The 27,455-nt window shown below is 48.1% G+C and overlaps 1 protein-coding gene across 4 annotated transcripts in view; it reads right to left on the bottom strand.

Annotated features, from left to right (window-relative positions):
- The window catches only part of Gfod1 (glucose-fructose oxidoreductase domain containing 1), a 106,173-nt gene that overhangs the window by 66,965 nt on the left and 11,753 nt on the right, over nt 1–27,455 (bottom strand). The window contains exon 1 of one of the 4 annotated variants that reach the window (XM_052727364.1): nt 9,398–9,524. The exons of the other annotated variants lie outside the window; for them this stretch is intronic. The gene's annotated coding sequence lies outside the window, so the exon portion shown is untranslated. Of the gene's footprint in view, nt 1–9,397; nt 9,525–27,455 lie in introns of those variants that run through there. 4 annotated transcript variants of the gene reach the window in all.

Here is a 27,455-nt window from a genome sequence, read left to right as displayed (position 1 = left end):
TCCTAGCATTGGGCATCTCAAGCATGTGTGTCACCATGCCTAGTTCTTCATGGGTTCTGGGGATCAAACACGGGTCCTCATGCTTCTTCAGCAAGCACTTTACAACTGAGCCATCTCCCCAGCCCATCATGGTGGCCTACTTAGACAGAGCTATCTGTCAGACACACCCCTGCCATGGGCCATCCAATCACATGTACTCCACAAATACACATGCATGTGAGTGGAAGGGAATCCCTGTGTGTAAGTCGCTCTTGGTCTAACACAAACACTTTACAGCATTAATTCTCCAGGGGGCTCATGGCTTCGAGGGATTTCGATTCATCATGGTAGGGAGAACATGGCAGAGAGGCTGGGTCCGTGGCATCATGTGTAGCACGGCAGAGTACGTAATGGAAGCTGTTCAGATAATAACTAACCAGGAGGCAGAGACCATGCCAGAACCAAGTGCACGGGTATGACCTTCAGAGGCATACCCCTAGTGACCAGCTTCTGGCCGTCCAGATCCCGCCCCTCAACTATCACAGCCTCCTAAAATAGTGCCACCAGCTGGGGGAACAAGCATTCCAAACATGAGCCTGTTGGGGGCATTTCAGATTCAAGCCAGAACAAGGAAACGGGATCCTAAGAAACGGGAGAAGTCTGATATGATGTCACGTGTCTGTGTTGCCAATCTGGGTAAGGGATTTCAGAAACCCCACGTGCATGCCAAGGCTTTCATTTCACCACTGGCCACCGCCACATCCCCTATCCTCACCAGACACTTCTCCGCCCACATTCTGGCTGCCCAATGCTGAAGACACTTCCAGAATTCTGGAGCCATCCAGCTTTAAGTGGCAAACAATTGCTCATCTGAGAGGAAGAGTTTTGGAACCTGTTTGCCTAAACTTTAAGCCTAGATCCTCACGTAAGCCATTCACTGATTTTTCCACCATTACCAAAGGTCAGGGAAGATTCAAGGTGAAAGACATGTTAGTTGGCAAGGGCTGCTGGGACAAAGTACCATAGTCTCACAGTGCTAGAGCCTGGAGATTCTAGAAGTGCGGGCCCACCTGATTCCTCTTGAGAGACATGGGGAAGCCTGCCCCATGTCTCTCTCCAGCTTCTGGAAGATGTTTCATTTTTTTTACTTTTTCCTGTGGAATTGAACCCAGGATTCAATCGGGCATGCTTGGCAAACATTTTACCACTAAGCCACACCCCCAGCCCAAACCACCTTTCCTAGTGGTCACACATGAGATCACGTGGTACATGTCTTTCTGTACCTGGCTTATTTCATTGGCCCTACTGCCGTGCATGCTGTCCCTGTCGCCACATGTGACAGGCACTGATTCTCTATGGCTGACTGCATTCTAACCAGTGTGTGTGACTTCTCCAGGCAAAGTCCCTAGGAAGCAATGAAATAGGTGACGGGCCAGGGGCCTGCGACAGCATACATTTGAGACGACGTCACAAGCTAAGCACTACCCCATGACGGCCGCAGAAAAGGTCAGTGGAGGAGGGGTCAGCTAGCGGAGGAAGCACAGAGGACCTGGGACAAGGGGGTGGGTGAGTTCCCTCTTGAGGAGGGAGATACAGAAACACATGTCTGTATGGCTTATCTGAACGTGGTTTCTGCAGTTTCAGTATTCATGGCTAACCGCAGTCCAAAGATATTACATGGAAAATTCCAGAAATAAACAATTTGTGTGCACTTTGAATTGTGTGCTGTGATGAAACCTCGCACCATCCCACTCCATCCCACCCAGGATGTGAGTCATGCCTTTGTCCAGCATATCCACTCTGTCTGTACCACCTGCACCTGTTAGTCACTTGTAGGAAAGGGTGCCTCAAGTCCCCACCCCCTCACTGGTTTTCTCTTACTGGTCTTCCACCAAATAAGGATATTGAGAGCAATTCTAAAAAGGAAATGGAAGTTTCCAAATGCCATAGCAACATGCAGCCTTCCTCACAGATGCCAAGAGGGGCAGTCTCTGCTGCCTCCCTGTATATTGCTCATAATGGCGTTGACTGTGACGTTCAACACTTATAGGTAAAGTCGACGACTTCTGCTACTCAACTGTCCTGGAATGTACAAACTCTCAGTGCAACCTTGGAAGGTGACACGTGTACCTGAGGTTGGGGGTGAGAGCCTGGCTGTCCCTCTGATAGGCGCTGTGGATAAAGCTGACAGCCAGCCCCGCCTGTGGAGACAGAGCCCACGGCTCTCTACAGCAGGGCTAATTTTAAATGCTGGAATACAAAGCCTGCTGGAATGACTCCTTCTGACCTTGGAGTCAGACATCAGGGCAACCTGGGACAACTTGGACCAACTGTAAGCAAAAGAGGGATTGCCTGAAGAATCAAGCAGACATTCCTCAGCTTGCAGCGTGCTTATTGTAAACCGAAAATATCCTAAGGTGAAGAGTGCACCATTTAATGTGCCTAGTATGGAACGTTCCAGCTTAGACACTCAGAAGATGATCGTACAGTGTCATGACCGTGGGGTTGGCCAAGAGCTTTGTTTGCCAGCACCACTCAGCATCATAGGAGAGCCCTGGGGTGCTTATCACTGCCTGGGAAAGACCCCAAACCAAAATTCTAAGCATACTTCTTACTAAACGTATTCTGCTTTCCCACCATAGTAAAGTTAAAAAAAAAAATCCATTAGGCAGAGCCATTAAGTCGGGCCGTCTGTCTGTCGTACTGAGACTTGATTTCTTGTGGTCCACAGAAGATAAAGCAGCCAAATATGAGAGCTTGGATGGTTCTCGGCAGTTCTTGTCACACTGGGCACAAATCTTACCCTTCCCCCACAGCACTCTCACGGTGCCTAGAGGATTGAGGAGCAGGTATGTGATTTAGTCAAAAGTCATGGCCGCTGCCTTAAGTTTGCTTAATGGAGACATCACACTTGTTCCCACCTGGTCTTCCAGCAATAATACTTCCCAGCTTACATAAGGCTGGCTCTGGAGCATGTACAGCCACTGAGCTGCTAAATAATCCTGGTGTGACTCGAAAGCCACCACCCAGAGTGAAGCAGAAAAACAGGCAGGTGAGAGAACACACCATACACACACACACACACACACACACACACACACATACATACACACACATGTAGTGGGTAGCCATTCCAGCTTTGATCTGGAAGTTCCAAGCCCCATTGAGATTTCGGCAACTGTCACGCCTACAAGGCGGGGCCAAGGGAGGCGCCTGGAGACCCGAGATCTGGATCAGCCAGCGCACTCTCTGTTCTGGGACCCTGGACAGTGGAGGTGGGCCAAACAGAGCTCCAGAGAACACCGCTGGACTGCGATATACCTTCCCCAGACCCCGCGACCTACCTATCCCTTAATTTGTAAGTTACGCCATAAAATAAATCTCCTTTTAACTACGTGGAGTGGCCTTAATAATTTCACCAATACACACATACACACATACACACACACATACATACATACATACACACACACACACACACACACACACACCACCACCACCACCACCACCACCACCACCACCACTCCTCCACCCAGTACTGTTCCAGACACATCCCTCCATGGTCTAGAATGTCCAGCTGGGCCATGATCTCCTTACTGATTTTTCCCAGGCGTTTCCCCATCCGGTTTTGAGGAGTGCCTGGGATTGAACCCCAGCTTCATGCATTCTCAGCAAAGACCAACTGAGCTGCATCTCCAGCCACACGATCACACTCTTTAGCAAAGCTGAAGCTCCTATTAGAACAGGCAGTGACCACAAATCCACTCCCAACACTCACACAGGGTGGCTTCGCTCTCCCAGCACCTGGATGTGACTGGGAGTGTAAAGGGCTGTCAACCTGGCATGCCTGTCACAAATCCAACTCTTATCGCAGACTTGGTTCCTGGGGTTGTTATTGTGTGTCTGCTCTGCTTGTACCATCCCTGGATTCCAGACTCCCAGATGGAAAGTTGAGTGGCCTGCAGACTGTTTGCAGACGTAGGCATGGGGAGCTCGGATTATTGTTTAGCAAAGGGAACTGTACACCAGTATCTGGGTCTCACACCTACAAGCAGGCCCTCCAGAGCACAGTGTCTGAGGCCTACACGATGAGCCAGGTGGGTGAAGCCCAAACCCCAGGCCTTGTCTTGACATTAGGGGGGCTCACACCTGTGGCTGGTCCAATTCAATCCGATGCTGTGATGTTCCTGCTTGGGACCACCTTTGGCAATCCTGGCCAGATTGTTAATAGACATTAAAGTCTCTCAGAACCAGAGGGCCCTGAAAGGAGTTCAGGGTCATTCCCCCTGGGGATACAAAGGAGGAACTAATCCAAGTGAGTCTAATGCTGAAAATCTTTCTCCTTTGCCCAACTTGACATGGGTTCCTGGGATCTGAACGTGGGCTCTTGCACGTTTACTCATCCCCCAACCTTGGCAGGGATTTTGATGCTGTCTAGGCCCTAATCCATGGCGCTCAGCACGATCCAAAGACCTAGGAGGAAGGGAACTGACACATAGTTCTGAGGCCTGGTTGAGGCAATCGCCTGGCTGTGCAACTAACTGGGCCTGGGAGAGGGGCTGGGAGGTCAGCTGTAAGGAACAAGAGGCCGAAAAGAACAGAGGCTGTGGCAAGGTCAGTCCATCCTGAAACACTCAGGGCCCCAGGAGGTGGCTTGGGACTTGATGCGAGAAGACCTCCTATATGCTTAAGGGGTGAAGACAATCAAAGGTCAAACGTGCTTGTCTGGGACTGAGCTGCACTGTCTTCAATGCTGTGGTGGTTTGAATGTAATTGGCCGCCATAAGGAGCAGTACCCTTAGGAGGTGTGGCCTTGTTGGAGTGGGTGTGGCCTTGTTGGAGGAAGTGTGTCACTGTGGGGGCGGGCTTTAAGGTTTCCTATGCTCAGGATACCGCCCAGTGTCTCAGTCGACTTCCTGTTGCCTGCAAGCTGTAGGACTCTCAGCTACTTCTCCAGCACCTTGTCTGCCTGCACGCCGCCATGCTCCCCACCGTGATGATAATGGACTGAACCTCTGAAGCTGTCAGTGAGCCACCCTAACTAAATGTTTTCTTTATAAGAGTTGCCATGGTCATGGTGTCTCGTCACAGCAATAGAAACCCAAACTAAGTCAACTGCCATTTCAGGGGACAATGATGCAAGGCCAACAATGGAACCAAAGGCGTCAGACTGAGCAGTGAGAACCAAGGGCGGAATAGTCACTCCAAAGGTACTGGACCCAGGCTAAGCCAGTTACATTCACCCCTGGAGCGAGGGACTTCCTGTGCTGCAGGAGGTCCATGTTGTATGTTCTGTCCACTAGACCATACCCAGAACCTCCATTTTCATCCTCTTAAATGAGAGAAACAGACATGTATCACCACAGTATCACTGCAGAGAACTTCCCGAACATTCTGAGCCATGTGGGAAACAGTGGAACAGTACCCTGCCTCCTGTTGGAGTTTGCCTCCGGTATTGTGAGCATGTGTTTGCTTCAAAACTACCAAAGGAAAAACATTCCATTTCCGGGTGACTTCCCATTCCATTATTAAAATGTAGGTTGAGGAGAAGGGACTGTATTGCCCTCCATGAGGTTGTTTCAAAGATTGCCTTGATTGATCCAGAGCCACGGGGTGCAGACCGCCTCTCCCCTTCTGTCACTGCCTCGAATTATGTCTGCTTCACTCAGCTACTTGGATCTCAAACCCAAAGTCTCAGCATTGACCACAGTGGCTTGTGCACAGCAAAGCTTGAATAAATGTTTATTAGATGGATGGAGCAAGCTACACAGTAATTTCTTTAATATCCAAAATACAATGGGTCCTTGCAGACTCCCTGCAGGGACAATTACTGAATCATTTGAAGACATCTAGATCTAGACATACAGGCAGCAGTATCCTGACTTCTTAAGGTTTCCTCACTAACAGTATGTTTCCATAACTTCCAGCAGACAAGCGGACTCGCAAGGATGGAAATAACAAGAGAAGCCAGGCACTGTGGTGCGTGCTGCAATCCTGCCCTGGGGAGACAGAAGCAGGAGGACCATGAGTTCAAGGCCAGCCTAAGTGCCATAGTGAGACCCTATAACAGGGGTTCTCAATCTGTGGGTCTTGATCCCTGGGGGCAGACAAACTTTCCACAGAGGTCACCTAAGACCATCAGAAAACACAGATATTTACATTATGATTCTTCACAGTAGCAAAATTACAGTTATGAAGTAGCAACAAAACTAATCTTATAGTTGGGGGGTGACCACAACATAAGGAGCTGTATTAAAGGGCCACAGCATTAGGAAGGTTGAGAAGCACTGCCCTGTACCAAAGAGTAAAAATAAGGTAGCAACAGGAGCAACTTAGATTTAGGTAAGAGCTATACTAAGCCAAATGTTAAAGAATAATCACAGACAGACAGACAGACACACACACACACACACACACGCCCCACACACATATACACACACATGTAAAAGCATGCACGCACACACTTATCTGAAGCCGTAAATCACTTTCTTTTTAATCTGCCCATTTGTTGAAATGGAAGCATGGCAGACACACTGCACAGAGACAGTCTGGCGTTGGTGGCCATGCATCCCTGGCCATCAGACCCTACAACCTACATTCCCCGGGCCTTCTCACATAAGGAGAGCACAAAACAAAGCTCTATCTGTCCTCACGATGGGCTGGACTGTGCCTCTCCAAGAGCTACTGACGCCCTAGCCACTTACATCTATGAAGGCTACTGTATTTGAAAATCAAGTTGTCCCAGCCAGAACGGCCGACGTCACCATAGCAAATGGCCGCAAATGGTGGTGAGGCTATGGGAAAAGAGAAACCATATCCAGTGAGGTCGGGGGTAGACTGGTCTAGTCATTATGGAAATCAGTACAGGGTTCCTCAAGAACTCAGAACAGAACTACTACATGGCCCAGCCGCTCCACTCCTGGGTATACACCCAGAGGACTCCAAGTCAACCCACCACAGAGATACTTGGGTATACACGTTCATTGCTGTTCTAGTCACAATAAATAAGACATGGATCAAACAGTCTTGTTTACTAATAAACCAGCCTGATCAAACAGACGGATGCATAAAGAAAATGTAACACACACACACACACACACACACACACACACACACACACACAATTAATTTAAGACCTCTACAATGAAAAATGAAATCATGACATTTGCAGGCAAATGGATAGCACTAAAAATCATATGTTAAGCAACTTAAGCCAGACTCAGACAAATACTGTATGTTTTCTCACACATGCAGATCCTAGATTTTTTTTTTTTAATGTGTGTGTGTGCACATGCATACATATGGGAAAGGTCGTGAAACTAGAAAGGGCGCCGGGCGGTGGTGGCGCACGCCTTTAATCCCAGCACTCGGGAGGCAGAGGCAGGCGGATCTCTGTGAGTTGGAGGCCAGCCTGGTCTACAGAGAGAGATCCAGGAAAGGCGCAAAGCTACAAAGAGAAACCTTGTCTCGGAAAAAAAAAAAAAAAGAGAATGAAACTAGAAAGGGACCATGACGTAGGAGGGAATGATCCTGGAAACGGGAGTCTAGGGGAAGGAAGGACTGGAACACGTGTGACATGGAAGCAGAAAAGGGGGTCCCGGGGGGCAGGGGACAAGCAGGAATTAGGCAAGGGAACAGGAAAGTCAGCAAAGACGACAAATAAGAACAAAGTATAGATAAAAATCCCACAATAAAACCTGCTACTTGGTAAGCTCGTTTAAAAACCTAACCAAAAAGGAAAACAAAAGGTCGTCACGGGTGCAATTAGCTCAGATTAAGTCTTTAAGGTAGGCCCCATCCAACATGACTGGTGTTCTTTTAAAAGGGTGAAATTTAGAGACAGACATCACACAAAGGAAACCACCATTTAAAATTAAAATAGAGGCCAGGCATAGCAGCACCGACCTTTAATCCCAACACTTAGAGGCAGAGGCAGGCGGATCTCTGAGTTAGAACCAGCCTGGTCTACAGAGTGAGTTCCGGACCAGCCAGAGCTACACAGTGAGGCCCTGTCTCAAAAAAAAAAAGAAAAAGAAAAAGAAAAAAGAAAAAAAAAGGAAAGAAAGAAGGAAAGCCAAGAAGGCAAATAAACAAAATTAAAAACAGACATGAGGGGATGCTGCTGTTCACCAAGATCCCCCACAGATCCTCTCAGTTTTGGAAAAGACCACCATCAAAGCACCTGGACCTCCCTGGCTTTTGCCTTGCAAATGTGGAATCAATTCCTGCTGGTCGGCACAAGTCAGTCCCTCTATGGTTTGTTACATCGGCTCTTGGAAAGGATTGCGAGCCTATCAAATGGCTAAAACCTCCAAGAGCAACACATAATCCCACAGACAGCACATGCCAAGGGTAATACTTGCATCCCTATCACCCTAAAGAGAGAAGAGATGGGATGCTAACAGGGCCCTCCTCTGCCCCCCCCCCAACCCCTCCTGCCGCTAATCCCCAGCCTTTCTGTGATACCTCTTTTAAACCAAATCAAACAAAACACTGCTGAGCAGACCTGTGATCTTAGCCAATTTAGGAGGCTGAGACAGGAGGATTACAATTCAAGGCCAGCCTTGAACTATTTAGTGAGCTCCTAGAGAAGGTCAGGGATAGGTAGAGCCCAGTGGTAGAGCACATGCAGAGTGTAGGAGGCCCTAGGTTAAATCAATCCCCAGTATCTCACAAATGAAAACAAGAGAAGGAAGAAACAAATCTTAAAAATAAATAAATGACAAGTACCCAGCAGTTCCCATCTGTGGTCACCCGGGTCCCCACACTCACGTGTCACTTACAGAGCAGATACTTCCCACTCTCCACAAGTCCACTAACAATGTTCTCCACCCTCCCACACGCCACCCAGGGGGACAGCTGGCAGCCAGGAATGGATATCAACACTTCCCAGTCCTTTTGTAGACTGTGGAGGGCAGAGGAGAGGGAGAGTAGCTCCACAAGGGGCTCTAAGGAAGGAACTGAGGAAGCTCTTCAGACCCCCAGGGCCTCGGCTTCACCCCTAGTGGCCACTGACAGAAAAGCTCTGGTTGTGCGGATACGAGAACCCCCAAACACACCATAAAAGCATTTAGGTAAGATCTTCTGCCATCTGATTATTCTGCAGCTCTCACCGGAGTTTGGAATTTAGTCATGTGAAGCCCTCAGACCTAGGTCCCTCTGCACACGCTCAGCACACACGTGTGCTCATGGCCCCCAGCTCTTGTCCTTGCAAGCGTCTAGCAGAAGCATGTGCCTCCTGAACAATTCTGGAAGCTTGGCAGTGTGTGGATGAGTGTAGAGGGGTGTGTGTGTGTGTGTGTGTGTGTGTGTGTGTGTGTGTGTGTGTGTGTGTGTGTGGAGGGTCGGGTTTCTGACCTGATTGAACTGAGACCACACCCACAGTTGCTTCTCTCAGAAGTCCCTATCACTGACTCACCTCGGTAATTCCAGACGCCACCCTTTGCCCTCCTCGGGTTTGGTTTCCTGAAAGGGAAAGCCAACCCCAGGCTCAGAGACACTCAGCAGCTCCTTGTGAGTAGGAAAGCCACCTTGTCACTGCTTTGCGGGCACCAAGGACCAGAGCAGGTGTTATTTTTAAAGAGGAAACCCCGCCCAAGCTCACCCATGCTGTGACAGTTTGATGAGGATGACAGAGACACAGGCCGGGGTATTATTAAGCCATAACCACTGCAAACCCCAAGTCTCCCACCACTGCCTGTCAACTGTCATCCCAGTCCCTGACATCCTGTCTGAACTCCGGAAGCCCATTCAGAGAAGAAACAAACAGCTATACTAAATTAAGCACAGACACCCACACACAGAGCTAGATATGAAACGCTCAAAGGTCAGATCGTGATGTCACCTGCCTACACTACCTGTCCCCACACCCACACACTAGAACCTACCCCAACCATCAGCTCCCACATTCCCAGCCAGTCCCCACTGCATGGTCAGCCCTTGGGAGGCCACAGGAAAAGACTCAATTGCTCACTCTCTAACTGCAGACTTCTGATGTCAGGCTTGTGTGGGGTTTCCCCCACCCATAACCAAGTCACAGCTGTAGCAGCAAACGCCAGCTGGGTGTCCTCTAACGTAATTTCATTTTGACAGGATGAGCCTGGAATTGGTGGCAGGTCCCCATAGGCTGAGGACTGAGCCCCAGGACTGCCTCCACATACAAACATGCATGCTTTAGATGGTAATTGCAAGCCCAGGCCATCCTGCCTGCCTCTGACCCACCTGCTTTAAACTAGGGCTCTATCAAAAATAGTAATAATGAAATAAATAAGCTATGAAATAGCTTTATGGTAAGGCACACAAACAACCCTGGGTTCAATCCCCAGCACCATTTAAAAATCAAACAAACAAAACCAAATGAATGAATGGATGAATCATTCCTGATTCTACACCCAAGTGTGATAGTACACATGTGTAAATCCCAGCATTTGGGAGGTACAGACAGCAGGATTGCATGTTTAAGGCCAGCCTGAACTGTATAGGGAAAGCGTGGCTCCAAATTAAATTAATTATTTAAGCCAGAATTAGTTAATTAATTAAAACAAGGTTCCTGTCACCTCTTTCCTCTGGTTCAATTAATTTTCTTGTACAGTTCACAGAACCCTGGGAAATGCATCTAGTGGTTTATCAGAAAGGATTGCAGGGCTGGGTGACAAAGTGCTTGCTTCCTGTGAATAAGGTGCTAAATTCAATTCCCAACACGCGCACACATGCACGCATGCACACACACACACTCACACACACGCACACACATGCATGCACGCACACACTCACACTCTCACACATGCACACACACATGACCACACATACACACACACGTACACACACGCTCACACATACACACACTCACACGCATGTGTGCACACACACTCACACACACATGCATGCACACACTCACTCTCTCACCCATGCACACACATGCCCACACATACACACATGCACGCGCACACACACACATGCTCACACATACACATTACACGCATGTGTGCATACACACATGCATGCATGCACACACTCACACACACACACTCACACACACACAGAGAAATTACAAAAGACACCAATCCTCAGTGGGGTGGGGGCTTAGAGCGCCTCCATCCCTCTCTGGAAATGCCACTCCCTCCCTGTGTTCTCCCCAGAAAAATGGGGGTTTACAGACACCTCATTACAAAGACTTGGTGATATAGCCAAAGACAACTTGACCTTCACCCTTTCTCTCTTCCTGGAGGCAGTGGCTTGAGCTGACCTCGTCTCCTCTCTAACCTGCCAGTCTTCCCTATGACGGATGGTCCTCAGCTTGAAGCTGCGCAGGGGCTGCCAGCCTTTGGTCCATTCATTAGCTTTCCAAAGCCAGTCAGCACTGCGAGATTCTAAGGAGTTTAGGATGTGTGCCAGGAAAAAGGAAGGGATCTCAGATATCTATGATCTACACTACCCTAGCCTCCTTCAGCACTTCTTCCAAACGAGACAGGACTTGGCTCAATAACTCCTCTAGCTTGACTACTGTTTGGATTCCTGAGCATATATTGCTGGACAAGATCTGGGCACAGCTGCCCAGGGCTGGGAGCTCTCGGCCCACTCAGCCCAGCTCCCACGCAAGACAGTCCTCAGCTCAGCACTGCTTGTCCCAAGACGGATGAGGGGTGCAGGAAAACACAAATAGCAGCGCCTCCACCTTGCATGAGATCCCACAGGGTAAAAGCAATGTGAGGTTTCTGGGCTAGAGTGTAGCTCAGTGGTCGTTCACTTGACGAGCATGCACAAGGCTCTGTCCCTAGTAGAGCAAAAACAAAGTGGAGTTTTTAGCTGGGCATGGTGGTGCACACCTTTAATCCCAGCACCCAGGAGGCAAAGGCAAGTGGGTCTCTGAGTTTGAGGCCAACCTGGTCTACAAAAAAAAAGAAAAAGAAAAAGAAGAAAGAAAATGGAGTTTTTAGACAATGCTCTAATCTTTTAGATTAATATATATAATATATAGAGAAAGCCAAATGGGGTTGTACACACCTGCCATCCCTAGCATTCAAGAGGCTTGAGCAGGTACATATGCATACACACATACATACACACAGACACACACACACACACACACACACACTCACAGAGAGAGAGAGAGAGAGAGAGAGAGAGAGAGAGAGAGAGAGAGAGAGAGAGACCCTGTCCTGCTCCCCACCCACTCCTTCATGAAATTTTTATCAGTATTGCCATGGATACAGATGTAGGCTTGTTCCTCTTGTTTTTTGTCCACTGGATACAGGTTAACATTTTAACTACATATTGAAGCCAGAATCTGCACATATAGGCAGAACTTGATTTTTCTTTTGCTACAGATGGTTAATACTGAGCAGGTGTTGACTCTTGACTGATGACCTCAAGATCTGGGCTTTATGAACTGGGATACCCTCAAGGACTCCTGAGTAGGCCTCAGGAGCCTCAGGCAGGACAGACTCCCGGGTTAAAAGCTGTCCCATTCAGTCCCCCAGGCACTATTGAGAAGATAAAAAACATTCCCAGGCAAAATCAGGAGACTTAGAAGAGGCAAGGTTAACCCTGCAGAAAGCTCAGCTATATGTCCTTCCTCTCTGGGATCCAAGAACAGGGAAGTGAGGAGCCCATCCAGAGCACTCACTCTAATGGAATTCGGAGAACACTTCAGCTCCTCCACGTTCCCATTAACTGACAGGTAAGTTAGCAGGCCTGGGAACATCAAAGGCAGAGCTTTTCTGTAATAAGGAAGAGATATACAGCCAGGGCTGCTCTGCCCTCGGCTCTGCAGAGCCCAGCCTCATGGCCCAGCTTAGGAAGTAGGGGAGAAGGCAAGGACGGCACAACCTTCCCAGTCACCTTCCCCCCTGTGCATCCTGACTCAGACTTTGCCAGAAGCAAATGGGCACTTGCCAAGGATCTGAGCCATGACCTGGAATTTTCCGTGGCCTAAAATGGAAGAACAATGGCTAGAAAGACCCATAACACCCAGAACTGTATTCTGCTCATAGCAGGTGCCTAGTAACTATTTGTGGACGAGGATAAATTGGCCTTTCATGAGCAAAGAGCCAATGAGAGGGCTTGACTGCTCAAAGGCCAGTAGCCTCCTGATATTCTGGTGGAGGGATAGAGAATCACCAATGCACCCTCAGCCTGAGTCCTCGTGAGGTGGCTCTGGGTGCACTTTGAGAAGCACCTGATTATGAGGGAGCCTGGCCTGGATGATGCTTGGTGTCTCTTCTTGTAGCCATAAACATGACTGATTATCGATGGAGCCCGGCATCTCTAACAAACAGTCAAATGTGACTCAGAACAGGCAGCTGATCCTCCATGCATAAACCACCCCATGACTGATGTTCTCCACAAATCAGAGAGAGCTAGTTCTTGCAAGAAAAACTGAACCTGGGGGCTTCTGGCTTGGTTCTGGGTGTCCTCGATCATTTACTTAGCTATTTGGAAGGATGGTGAAGCTCGGCTCTGGATGCTTCTCTCTATTAACTCCCATGCTAAATAAACTGTTACAGTCTCTCCTTAAACTCCGATTCAGCTTCCTAGGGCTCACCCTGAAATCTTTTCTGCGGCAAAGTCAAGAATCCCGGCTTCACTTGAGTGACATCTCAGACAAGAATTCTGCAGCATGGAGCTGACATTCTTCCATCCCTGAACCTCACTCCAGGCTCAGCTCCTCCCAGAAAACACACACGCCAAGGCTCAGCCTTTGCCAAGCAAGTCACAGCTCAGAAGACCAGCATCTCACCTCTCAGAATGGTTACTGTGGCTGTCACCATGCCTCATGGGTGTAACAGGGACAGTGAATCAGTGAATGTTCATCAGTGCTCCAGGCAGGCCTCAGAAAGTCAAGACAACATTTCAAAATTCTCTACCAACAGGTTTGAATTCCAACTGCCCTGGTGTCTAGAATACCAGGTGTATTGTCTCGTGATAAAACACTGACTAAAAGCAACTTGGGGAGGAAAGGGTTAGGTACATTACCACATCACAGTCCACCTCTGAGGGAAGTCAGGGTAGAAACTCAAGCAGAAACCGCCACGCATTTTGGCTGTGTTTCTAACTCTCCCATGACCAGCTGTCTAGGCATGGTACCACCCACAGGGAGCTAGGCCTTCCCACATCAACCATCAATCAATACCTACAGAGCTGGGCGGTGGTGGTGCATGCCTTTGATCCAGCACTCGGGAGGCAGAGGCAGGTGGATTTCTGTGAGTCTGAGGCCAGCCTGGTCTACAGAGTGGGTTCTAGGACAGCCAAAGCTACACAGAGAAACCCTGTCTGGACAAAAGAACCAAACAAAAAAGGAATGTCTACAGACATGCCTGCAGGCCAATCTGATGGAGGCAGTTTTTCTAATGAGGTTCTATCCTCCCATGGGGACTCTAGTTTGTAAACAGGTAACAAAGAAGTAAACAGCACTAAAAGAAAAAATCTAGAGCCCCAGTTCCTCCGGTCCCAGGCAATCAACTTCTCCCCTGAAGGTTCCAGTCTGCTTAACAATGACAACAGGTAGATTAGCAGGAGAAAGGACAGACACGTCATTAACATGTGTGGGGATGTCATCTGCGTGATTGCCCAAGAGGCAGTGAGATTCAGAAACACACCACCCTTCCTTATAAGCAGAGGGAGAGATGTGACATCCTCCCATAGAGCCAAAATGGAGCACCTCCTGTCACTCTTGGCCTTGATGAATATTGTGGCTTCACACCACCTGCCAATGCACCCTCAGTCAGGCCAAACATGAGGGCTGGGAGCAGAACCCAAGCTCTGAAAAGTCAAGCACACCAAACTGTGAGCTCTGCCAAACCCAAGCCTTGGTACACGGGAACATTCTTTAAAATGGGGACGAGCCTCCCACCTCTGACCCTTTCTTGGGTCACTTCATTTCCCCAGCAGGATTCTGGAATCAATGGGAAACCTGGCCTGTTCCATTACTAAAGGCTGGAATTTAAACAAACTCAAATGCAAACTGAACCATTGGCTTACAACACATCATAGACCACCAACAAACGTGCCTTAACACAGGCCCCCAGTCCCCCCTCCTCCTCCTTGGGGCCATCCCCAGTCTGGCCGGTTCGCTCTTTAGATCAGGAAGCAACTGATGGGGGGCTGGAGCTGTGGCTCAGTGGGTAGAGGGCATGTCGAGCAAGGGCAAGCTAGGGCTTACATATAAATAAGCCAGGCGACACATAAAACAGGTGTAATGGCGCACACATACACACACCTGCAGCCCCAGCACTCGGGAGGCAAAAGCAGGAGAATCAGAAGTTCAAAGTCATGCTCAGCTCCATAGTGAGTATGAAGCCAGGCCAGGCTGCATGAGACCATGCCACAAAAGGAGCAACCAATCAGAGCAAAGTATCTCCAACATCTCCCACTCCTCACAAACGCCATCTCTGAGCTCAGCAAGCCAGCACACAGGAGCTGCCAAGATGTCATTAGGTGGAGAGCACCCATCTTTCTGAGCACAGTATCACAGTCGAGCAATTAAGCACCACAAATGGAAGGAGGTAAAGGTTTAGGAACATTTAAAGATGCAAAGCACAGTGACCTGCACCACAGCCCGGTACACCTCATTAACTGTATCCCTGCATAAGATTCTCCAGCAGGGCTTCCCAGACCCCAGAATGCAGAAGGGAAGACCCCACAGAGAGCTTTGTTTAGAGGTTTTCTATGGATTTGGGCATTATTGCCATTTTGCTAGGCAGTTTTCTGAACTTTGCCTATCCGTCACAGGAGCCACAGATTAGTCTAAGTGAAAAAAAAATTTTAATAATTTAAATGAGCTAAAATTACATTTAAATGAACTAAAACTTAAATCCAGTCCATCATTTACACTAACTACAATTGGGGGACCTGGTAGGGGGTGGGGGAACTCCTTCTCTGGACAGAAGAGCTGACCATCATCACAGAAGCATCTCCTGGATATCGCTGTTCCAGTTCCTATGGCCCTATCTCAGGACTGGGGTCTTTTCCTAAGTAGGTATTCATCTACTTGGCATGGTTCAACAGGTCATGGCCAGTCATTCTTTTTAGTAAAATGGGAAAACTAGAAAAATCCATAGGATGTCACATGTCAGTGGAAGAAGGGTGTCATGTCACAAGACTCCTTATTCATCTATTAGATGTACATATCCTATAGATCATATACATGTATGTATCTATAACATAAGCTCACTCCCCAGAGCAGCAGGCTGCCTGTGCCCTGGTGTCTGAGTGATCTCATGCTTACTCACTTTCCCCTTTCCCTATGACTGATCTGGAGCAGAGGAGGCATGGGGCCTGCTCCAGGCACGAGTTCTCCATAAGGGATTTTCCGTGTGCTTCCCCTAGACTCCATTTCCTCTAGGCACAGACCCAGGCAACTGGACAGCTTTATTTACCCATCGGGGCTCCTGTGTCCACAGGCAGGAGGTGGACATGGACACTCAGCTGAGCCTACGCTCATTCTGGGGCATGTGAAGTCAGGCTCTTTTGTATGTAAGAGAAGAACAAAGGCTCACCGTAGCATCCACAGCAAAGACCCAGAGATGCCCATAAATGAATCCTGCTCCCCTGGACCACAAAGTCTTCCCTTGACAGCCATGGCTATGTAGTACTATAGTACACACACACACACACACACACACACACACACACCTGGAAGGCTTGCTCCCTCACTATGATGGCTGACTCTGTGTCTACATCAACAGGCCACCATATTCAAGCATATGGTCAAACCTGTTTCTAAGTGTGCTGCTGTTCTGTTTTGTTTATGTGAGATTCTTGTTTAAATCAGTAGACTGAGTAAAACAGATTCTCTGAACCCTGTGGGTGGGCCTCATCCAATCCTTAACTTACAACATTTTTTAAAGGCTGACCCGTGAAAAGTTCTGTCAGCAGACAGCCTGTGGACCAGCAGGGCAATTCTTCCCCAGGGCCAGAGTGGCCCACTCCACCCCAGAGCCCACGGACCGGTGTTCTCTTTTCCCCGCCTCTCCCTTTCCCACTTTGTGCTGTGGGATGTCTTTCTGTATACTGTGAATATGTGTTGCTCCCATTGGTTAATAAAAAAAGCTGCTTTGGCCTATGGCAAGGCAGGATGGAGTGAGGTGGGATATCCAACCAGAGATACAGGGAAAGGAGGACAGAGTCAGGGACAGACATCATCCTGCCACCCAACGAGCAACATGCCAGTAGACCAGTCATGCCACAGTTATGTGGCAAAATATAGATTAATAGAAACTGGTTAATTTAAGTTGTAAGAGCTAGTCGTAAAGTTAGTAATAAACCTGAGCAATAGGCCAAACAGTTTGTAAATAATATTAAGCCTCTGAGTGATTATTTACAAGCGGCCATGGGACTGGACAGAACAAAAAAGCCTCCATTTACAAATGGCGTCCCTCTGAAGCACTCATGTACCCAGACAAGACCATGCCCTGGGGCTTGTTATCCCGAAGCCATTGGCTGAAGGGATTGAATTCCCACAACAGCTTTGACTCTGTTTCCCTGGAGAACCCAGGTTTCCTTGACTTCTTTGTTCATCATTCAACACTCTCTCAAATGCCTCCTCCTCTTGGTGACCACCCCTGATTTCCTCTACCAGAAGTAAGTGTTCTTTCTCCTGGGGTCATTCTGGCATTTTATTGCTTGTATCACTTCTGTGAATACATACCTGCATGCTAGTGGGTGAATACACTTGTATATGTACATGTATGATGTGCATACCTGCATGCTTGTGGGCATGCATGCCTGCATGTGTGCATGTGTGAAGCTGTGGTTGATCTTCTATGTCAGTTTTAAACCCTAGTCTTGAAAGCGTGGTCCACGAAACAGCAGCATCCATCTCCATGATGCAGGCTAGAGATGCAGATTCTCAGGCCGCCTCAGACCTACAAAGCTAGACTCTACAGGAGGTGCTTTTGTATGTCATACTTTGTAAACTTTGTCAACTATGACACGCACCACTTGCAAGTGTGTGGTTCTTGGCTCTGAGAAAATTTTAAAAAATAAAAATATTCATACCTTCAGCCCTATCCTGAAAGACTGAAATGGCTGGGGGCAGGGTGGGGATCAGCACGTCTGAAACCTCCCCAGATATTCCTACTAGGCAGCCAGCTTGAGAACCACCATAAAAGAACCCCTTGTTTTATAACGGGAATGGGGGCCAGAGAGGTCAGAGGACCTCTGTGAGGTCACATAGGATCAGAAGAAAATTCAATCCTACCACGGTTACCTAACTTCCTAAAATGCTTTAAAGAATGAGAGAAAGACCCAGTTAAAATGAAACCTGGAATCTCAAGTCCAAGACCAGCCTGAGAAACTCAGTAAGAAGCTATCTCAAAATAAAAGGGCGGGAAGGGGTGTCTTAGGCTACAGTTCGATGATAGGGTTAGGATGCCTGCCTAACATGTAAATGGCCCTGAGTTCAAATCCCAGTAACACACACACACACACACACACACACACACACACACACACACACACACACACACAAAACCTCCAGGGTTACCTAACCCCCAGATGGGATAGGATACGTTCAACATGCCAAGTATCTCATAGGTCAAGAAAAACCATCAGGACTCACTCACTAACAGAAAAAGAATGACTCCATTGAGGATGGACTGTAGGAAGCTGGGTCATATACAAGAACCATCAAACATTGAAACAATGTGTAAAGTGAGTCCTGGGAAAGACGTGTGCCACCCCTGGTGTAGGGTGACCCAAATGTGACCTGCGTGGCAGCAGATGAGCTTCCATTGGCTCCTTGGCCCTCTGCTGAGCCTCATGACTCACTGTTACATAACTTTTTGGAAGCTACGAGGCAATGCTGTGCCTTCTGTGGGTGGCCATATGGCCTGGGTTTTCATCTCAGTTAGAAGAAAAAAAAAAAAAAACAAGAGAAAGAAACCTGACTTTTTTCCCTTCAAGTTAACTGAGTGGTTCCTCTGGAGGGGCCGGAATCAGTAGCACAGGCTTCTCATCCCCAGAGGTGAGTGACAGCATGTCCTCTGGCTTTTAGGACAGTGAGGGCATTCCTAGGAGCCAGCCGCAGAAGATGATGCCGTGGCGGCCCCAACTTGTCTTTATCAGCTGTCTGACCTGGACTTGGCTACAACCAATAACCCTTGATCTGCTCAGGACTTGTCAAGAGCACATTGTTCCTCAGTCCAGCGGATCCCATGCATAATACGGATCTAACGGAAGATACCTGCACATCCCCACCACCCCCTGGGCTGGTAAATTTGTGCCCAGAAATTCTACAGAACCCCCACTGAACTGCTGGCTTGACAGTTGGTGGGAACAGCTACCCACATGGATGTGTTCTCAGCAGTGTGCTTAAAGAAATTCTAAAAAAAAAAAAAACACCATTGAGGGCACAACACACATGGGCTGGCGCACGTGTGTGTGTGTGTGTGTGTGTGTGTGTGTGTGTGTGTGTGTGTGTGTGTGTATACATGCATGCATACACACACACAGGCACATGTGCACACACACGTGCATGGACAAGCACACGCGCACGCACGCATGCAGGCACACACACACACACACACACACACACACACACACACACACACAGTACTAGCAAGCAGTCTTTCTACTAAGCCTCATCAACCCTGTGACTCTGCCCTTGGAGTTCATCTCCTCCCTCACAGAGACAGGGAAGGTCGCTTCCTGGTATGGAGCAGAACTGTTGTGTTTATATAAAGGTCTAAAAAAGAAGAAGAAGAAGTCAAACTAATCAACTACATGACAGCAATAGCAATGAAAATGCCCCTAAAAATAGCTACACCACCAACTAATCTGGTCCACTGGTACAAGTTATTCGAATTGATATTCAAAGTGAGAACTAGAGAGATGGTTTTAGAATCTACTCTAGCACCTGCCTGTTACGGGGAAAAGCTTAGCTGCACCAAGGCCCCCTGCCCAAGGTCTACAGGCAATCAGTTGTGAGACTGAGACAACAACCATCCTTCCAGGCTCCCGAGGTTGTCACTATATGTTTTTTTTTGGTTTTATTGTTGTTTTTGCTTTGTTTTGTTTTGTTTGTATGATGGTCTCATGCATTTATAGAATGAGTTTTAGTCATTTTCACATTTCTCCTCTCTCACTCCCCACCTTCTCCTACTGGAATTCTTCTTCTCAATTTCCTACTCTCTTTTTGTGTGTGGTCCACAGAGCTTATTTAGGAAGAGTATTTACCCACGTGTAGGTAGGAGGTGATTTAGTAGATCCAGGGCAGGTCGGCTGTGGCTACATCTTTGAGGAAAATGGCACCCCTCCCCTCACAACCACTAACCGCCAACAGTGCCCCCAGGAGAAATGGGGCCTCATGAGCCCATCCCCCATCCACGATGAAAACGTGACGGCCCAGTCCCGGCAATTAACCACCTGCTGTTTTTGTCTGTGTCTCATGTTGCCCAGGCTGACACTGAATTTGCTGTATAGCTGAGGATGGCCTTGATCTCCTGATGCTCTTGTCTCCACCTCCTCAGTGCTGAGATTACAGGGGTACATCATGCCCCCCTCTCATGCCTATGTCCTTTGAAGGGAGAAGCTAACGCAACCTTCATTTTTCACACAAGTTCAAGTTCAAGCAGCAAAGGACAGGATGAAATCAGAGCAACTCCCTCCAGCTGTGCGTGGGTTTGAGCCACACAAAGTGAGGTTATAAATAGTCACCCTTCAGCCAGGAGGAGCTTAGGCCTCCCCCAAAGTGAGGGTCAGGTACCCATCACTCACCTAAACACCAGAGGCCCAGAGTCACTGTTTCATCCCCTTGTGCTTCCACAGGTTTCTCTATTCCTTTAGCCAAGACTGGACCACTTTCCTGTGCCAAACCCACGTGTGTTTGGGGTCCCCAGCTGTCCCAGACCCAAAGGGTACAGAATCAGCCAGATGGTCTCAGCACTTGGGAGGTAGAAGCAGGTGGATATCTGTAGATGTGAGGCCAGTCACAGAGTGAGTTCCAGGACAGCCAAAGCTACATAGAGAAACCAGGTCTTGAAGAACAAAAAGCAAAGCAAAAAAGGGGGTCACAGAATCAAAGACCTAGTGGGGGAGTCACTCATTCGTCACCCTCACCCCTGGTTTCCGTGCTTTGCTATGTGGCACTGGGAATACTGAGTCCCATCCTCTAGCCTGTCTCTCCCTGGAAAAAATGTATTTATCTCATTATGTCTGTCCTAGTTAGATGTCTACTGCTGTGATAAACACCATGACCAAAAGTTGGGGAGGAAAAGATTTACTTGGCTTGTACTTCTGGATCACAGTCCATCACTGAGAGAGGCCAAGGAAGGAATTCAAGCAGGGCAGGAACCTGGAGGCAGGAACTGAAGCAGAGGCCCTGGAGGAATGTTGCGTACTGGTTGTTTCCCATGGCTTGCTCAATCTGCTTTCTCAGGACTACCTGCCCAGGAATAGCATTGTCCACTGGGAGCTGGGCCTTTCCACAGCAACCGTCAATCAAGAAGGAGTCCCACAAGCAATCTCATTTGAGGGTCTCTCTTCCCAGAAGTTGACAAAAACTAGGACAATGGCCATGTTTTTATAAATTCAAAATCTAGGAAGATAATCCATAATCTTACTACTTTACAAAACCATCATCAGGATCTGGGTTTATCACCTACCAGGCTTTATTGTTTGGTTAAGGGTGTGCAAGCATGTGGGGGTGGGGAAATTAAACAAGGTCCAAGGTCCATGGTCCATTGTCAGGTCCACAGGAAGCTCCATTTCCCCAAATTCCGAAAGGCAGAAGAGACAAAGTGCTGTGATGCCTCTTAGCACAGCAAAGTGCATGCTGGCCTCCAGGCCCCCTCTGTAGCACAAGCCCCTGTTACACGTTTCAAAGTCCATGCTAGCATCCTAGCTCTTCTTACCTCCTCCCTTACTCTAAATACCCCCAGCTCAGGAGCTTACCCCACCCTCCAGCTACTCATTCTCCTTATAACCCTGCTATTTCTCAATATCCCTCTCTGCTCTCCCACGCTCTCCCTCTCTCTATACTTCTTGCTCTTTCCCTGCTCTGCTCCTGCTTCTGCCCTGGCCAGGTCCAGGCTGCTCGCCATGTTCAGCCTACTATTTTCTCTCTCTGCTCTGGTCTCTCCCAGATGCCTCTGGCTCTTCTCTCTTTCACTTCTACAATGAAAAACCTTCCCCTTGAGCCGGGCTGTGGTGGCACACGCCTTTAATCCCAGCACTTGGGAGGCAGAGCCAGGTGGATCTCTGTGAGTTCGAGGCCAGCCTGGGCTACAGAGTGAGTTTCCAGGACAGGTGCAAAGCTACACAGAGAAACCCTGTCTCAAAAAACAAAAACAAAAACAAACAAAAAACCCTTCCCCTTAACAATACCATGGTGCAGGCAAGTCAGTTCATACAATCAATATATACAAATATCTGTATCCTTTTTCTTTTCCTATGATTATAAAGTTTTGCATTTTTGCTACCATCTTTCCAACATAGAACTCCAATGGCTACATGTGCACAAGCAGTGTATTTCTCATGTTTAAATAAGTGTCCCCACCATGGAACCCTAGGTTTCCAGAGATTTACTAATTATAAACAAGACTTCACTGACATGAAGTACTGAGTGGGGAGATGTCTTTTGTTATTTCCTTAGAAGAACTTCCTAGAAGTCAGCTCATTTTCCTCCTTGTTAGAGAAACACACGTGCCAACTGACAAACTAATCCCAGAGCGTATAAGACTCCTCTCAGGAGACCTGGGTTTGGTCCTGATGTGGCTGTCAGTGATTAGGTCTAAGAACACTGACAAGCCACCCCACTCCTCGGAGACTTGATTTCCTGAGGCATTAGTTAGGAGACAGGTATGACAGCACCCCTCCCCCAGCCCCCAGGACCTGCCTGAGGTATCTGAGTGCCAGCCGGATTCTCTTTCTACTATACCACAGGGGTTCCTGTCTGAGGCACCCGATCTCCATCCAGTCTCCCTTCCTCTTTGCTTTTCATATCAGCTGTCTGGGAAAATGACTTAGTCAAAGCCCACCGTAGGCCTACGCTAATGTAAGCATGGGCCTGCAAATCAAGTCAATGGTGTACAAAACCTAGGGGTGGAACGGACTGTTCCTCCTCCGGTAGCATCCTCGCTGCTGCTTCCTTCATCCAGGTCAGCTCTGCATTTCCACGAGCTTCCATATGTCTGCAAGAGATGGCCACAGGGCACTGTGGCCATAACAAACACACCCAGGCCTTCACTTGGGAACTTCCCAGAGTTCAACATGCAAGAAGGGAAGTTGCCTGTATCTCTTCTCATGGTTATGTGCTCCATAACTCTGTGCCCTGCTGTGGTCCTCAGGGACAGTAAAGCAGCCCTGGTCATAGCCCTGATAAACCCAACAGATAAAACCCCCAGACTTTCCCCCAGAACACCTCAGTGCAAAGGGAGGTAAACATCAAGCGCCTCCTTTTGTACTTTACACAAATGTGGCCATTTAATCTGGCTTCTTTAAATGGGGGGCTGGGTTCAGTTCCTAACACCCACATCCTCAGCTCACAACTGCCTATAACTCTAGCTTCAGGAGATCCAGTGCCCTCTTCTGGCCTCTCTGGACACCTGCACATACCCATATAAACATAGAAATATGCGCGCGCGCGCGCGCGCACACACACACACACACACACACACAGTTTAAAAAAGAAATCAAGAAATCTAAAAACTGACAAGCACCCAAGCCAGGAACCAAGAAAGTCAATGTAGGTTCCCTCAGGAGCTAGTATAATCCCACCAGAGGCCGAAAAGCTGGAAAGAGCCGGTGAGGACTCAGATACACATGACTCTGGAATCCCCAAGCCCTGAGTTGTGGATGCAGGCAGCTGCGTTCGGTCAGGAAGGAGTGGCTAAACCTCACTTTCACAGACAAACATAGCATTGTGGTACCCATGGGCCTTAGGGGGGGAAAGCCAGGCTCTCTGTACTCTGGACGTGAATAGCCCTGCATATTAAATCAGACAAGCGCATCCCCTAGGGCTCCAAACTTGTCTCCCAGGACTCTCTGAGAGCAACATCATCATGGGGTGTAAACAATCGTCCCTCTCAGTGGAACTGGAAGAAACAGAAGCGTTTGCAAACAAACCGGGCAGCATCTCCCTTCTCTATTTTTATGGCTACTGCTCTTTTCTCCTCTAATGCCCTAGCTCTAAGGAGAAAGAGGTACAGAGCAGAGGAGTACGACTCATTCTCTACCACCCAGTTATTCATATTCATGTAGGAGATGAGCAAAGTTCCCTCCAAATAACCAGCAATCCAAACAAGAGTGCTGTATACTTGGCTTCAGTGAGAGCCACTCTGCGGGCATTCAACTCTGTCACGTGTGTGTTCACACTCTCCAATGCACACTTCTCTCCTCCACCACCCCTATTTGCCCCTCACCTCACATGCATGCTCTCTCCTCTCTGTTCTTTCCTACCCGCTCCAAGCCCTGACAAGCTGGGATGCAACAGCTTATGTTCCCCAAGGAATGTTCACACCAACCGATAGCATTGCCACAGCATTAACGGGACTCAAAGAGGGGGAGAAAAAGCCATAATAATCAGCAAAATAGTAACGACCCTTCAACTGAGGCTGTGTGCTCTAGATTGTTAAGCCTCTCCCCTCAGATGAAGGGAAGGGGGAATGGAGCCAGAAGACTGAGATGGAAGCCATAGCTTTCCTGGGGTCTCCCAGGATGCAGGCAGGAGGTAGGAATGAAGTGACTGTGAAGTCCAATTTCCCTCAGCCCAGGTCCCAGGACCTGGCTGCCAAATATGCTCGCAGGTTCTTCCAGGATCAAGAGGCCTGGCACTAGCTGGGCAGTGGTGGCACATACCTTTATTCCCAGCACTCAGGAGGTAGAGACAGGCAGCTCTCTGGTCTATAGAGGGAGTTCCAGGACAGCCAGGGCTACACAGAGAAATCCTAACACAGAAAACAAAAACAACAACAAAAGAGGCCTGGCAATGTGTAGTGGGGTAGCCTTTCCAGCCTTGATCTAGAAGTTCCAACCCCCATTGAGGCTTCGGTAACTGCCACGCCTACAAGGCGGGGCCAAGAGAGGACCCTGAAGACCTGAGATCCGGATGCGCTGGCTCTCTTGGTTCCTGGATCCTGGATGCTGGAGGTAGACTGAGCAGTTTTCAGAGAACACCGCTGAACTTACACTACTTGTAAGTTACCACAAAAATAAACCTCCCTTTTAACTACATGGAGTGGCCTTAATATTTCAACCAATAGCAATGAGCTGCAGAGATAGCTAAGCCAGGCACTTGCTGTGCAAGCATGACCACCTAAGTTCGATCCTCAGAACCCACTTAAACAGCACATACCATGGTGTGCCTGTAATCCCATCACTGGGGAGGTGGAGACAGGCAGATCTCTGGAGCCCACTGCCCACCGACCTAGCCTGCTGAGAGCACCAGGTCAAGTGAGAGACCCTGCCTCAAAAACACAAGGTGGACGAAAGTGTGAAAGTTGTGCTCTGACTTCCTCATGCACTCTGGGGGTGGGGTGGAGATGGTACCTGCCCTTCTGCATGTGAAGTCCCTTTGTTTCTCTGCTTCTCTCTCTACAGTGACTAGAAAACCCAATCCTTCCAGGGTTGCTAAAGATTCCCAACATGGCAGCAGCCTTCCTTGGGTGCCATCACTACCTATAGTCCTGTGGTGCTCAGGGAGAGTGGGGGAATCTATTTTTGTGCTCAGTCCCAATATCTCGGGGTGAATTTAGGGAACTCTCCACAACACATTTCCTCCTGATTAATAATAGAGTCCTTGCTAATAAACTGAGAGGGCTACACCTAGACCTTGTGAAACCTCTACTAATTAGTTCTGAGACACCAACACCCCAGTGTGTACACTCCCTTTCACCCTATTCTTTGGAGAAAGTGAAACACTCATGAATGGATTAATCTTGCATGAAGGCAGAACCCCAATTGTCTCTTAAAGGTCCCACATGGTCCCACTTCTTACACTCTTATTAAGGAGATTAAATTTCAACGTGAGTTCCCAAGAAGGTGCTAAACCACAGTGAAGCTTGGCACAGCAGCACAGGCCAGACTGAGCCCCTCCACAGCACCCGCTCTTCCCCATTCTCCACCCCTACCCTGCCCCACACGGAGCATTTAAAGCATTGAAATGTTTCAGGATGAATTCATTTTTGTAGGGCTTTCACACTCAGTCAGTCAGCCATTTGGGCTCCTCTTAACCCGGTTCCTCCCAACACTCCTGTAAGTTGTCTCCCTTGCTGGCCTCAGAGATCTGCCACTTGCTACTACCATCACTAATTGGAACCTGAGGAGAGAGGATGACGCCAAGGAGCACAGACAGTAGCCGTGTGTATGTGTGTGTGTGTGTGTGTGTGTGTGTGTGTGTGTGTGTGTAAATTATTGTTGTTTTATTATATATAATATATATAATATAAAATATTTTATATATACACACATTTTTTTAAATTTTGGACATTCTTTAAAATTTCATGATTAGTGTATGACATGAATACTTAAGAGACACAGAGTGGTGATTTGACACAGGTCTGTCTACCTATGTGCTGATCCAATCAGGGTAACCAGCATCTCCATTGCTTCAACTCTCATCCATTCTGTATGTGGGGAACCTTCAAACGCTTCACTTCTGATTATTTTGACAAAGCCGGACATTCTCAATCCACTGTGTCCTGGGCCGTGGGAACCATGCAGAGAGGGAGCTCGGCAGAGCTGGACAGTTAGTTCCTCAGGATGACACTACTCATAGGACTTTTTCTTTCTTAAATGTGTGTATTTCTTTTCATTATTTATTCATTCGGTTTTGTAAATGTGTATGAGTGTTTGTCTATGTGTATGTGTGTGTACCACGTGTATACAGTGCCTGCAAGGCCAGAAGGCATCAGACACTCTGGGAGAGGAGGTACAGGTGAATGCCAGCTTCCATGTAGGTGCTAGGAACTAGGTCTTCCGAAAGAGCATCTTACCTGGGAGCCATCTACACAGCCCCTCATGTGTATATTTATACGTTTATTTAGAGACAGGGTCTCAAGCACGTAGACCAGCAGTTTTCAACCTGTGGATTGTGACCCCTGGAGGGGGGAGGCACAAATGACCTTTTCACAGGGGTCATCTAAGACTATCAAAAAACACAGATATTTATATTACAATCCATAACAGTAACAAAATTACAGATATGAAGTAGCAACGAAATACTTTTATGGTTGGGGGGTCACCACAACATGAGGAACTGTATTAAAGGGTCACAGCATTAGGAAGGCTGAGAATCGCTGGTGTAGACCAAGCTGGCTTTGACCCTCTTGCCTCAGCCTCCCAAAGAGTAGAATTACATGCATGTAAACACTACTGGGCCCCAACTCATACCTTTCTTTTAAATTATTTAAGTCCTGCCCTCTCTTCTTAGTCGAGTAGAAACCAAAACTCACCCCAAGCCCTAACAAGTAGGCTCAGCCATCGTCTCTGTACTCCAGTTAAAGAGATAAACAGTAGTGAAAAGCAGAGAAAGGGGGTCC

Source organism: Peromyscus californicus, unplaced genomic scaffold (genome assembly GCF_007827085.1).
Source record: "Peromyscus californicus insignis strain IS unplaced genomic scaffold, ASM782708v3 Scaffold_8__1_contigs__length_139910024, whole genome shotgun sequence".
Classification (NCBI taxonomy): domain Eukaryota; kingdom Metazoa; phylum Chordata; class Mammalia; order Rodentia; family Cricetidae; genus Peromyscus; species Peromyscus californicus.
This window is presented reverse-complemented; position numbering and strand designations above follow the sequence as displayed.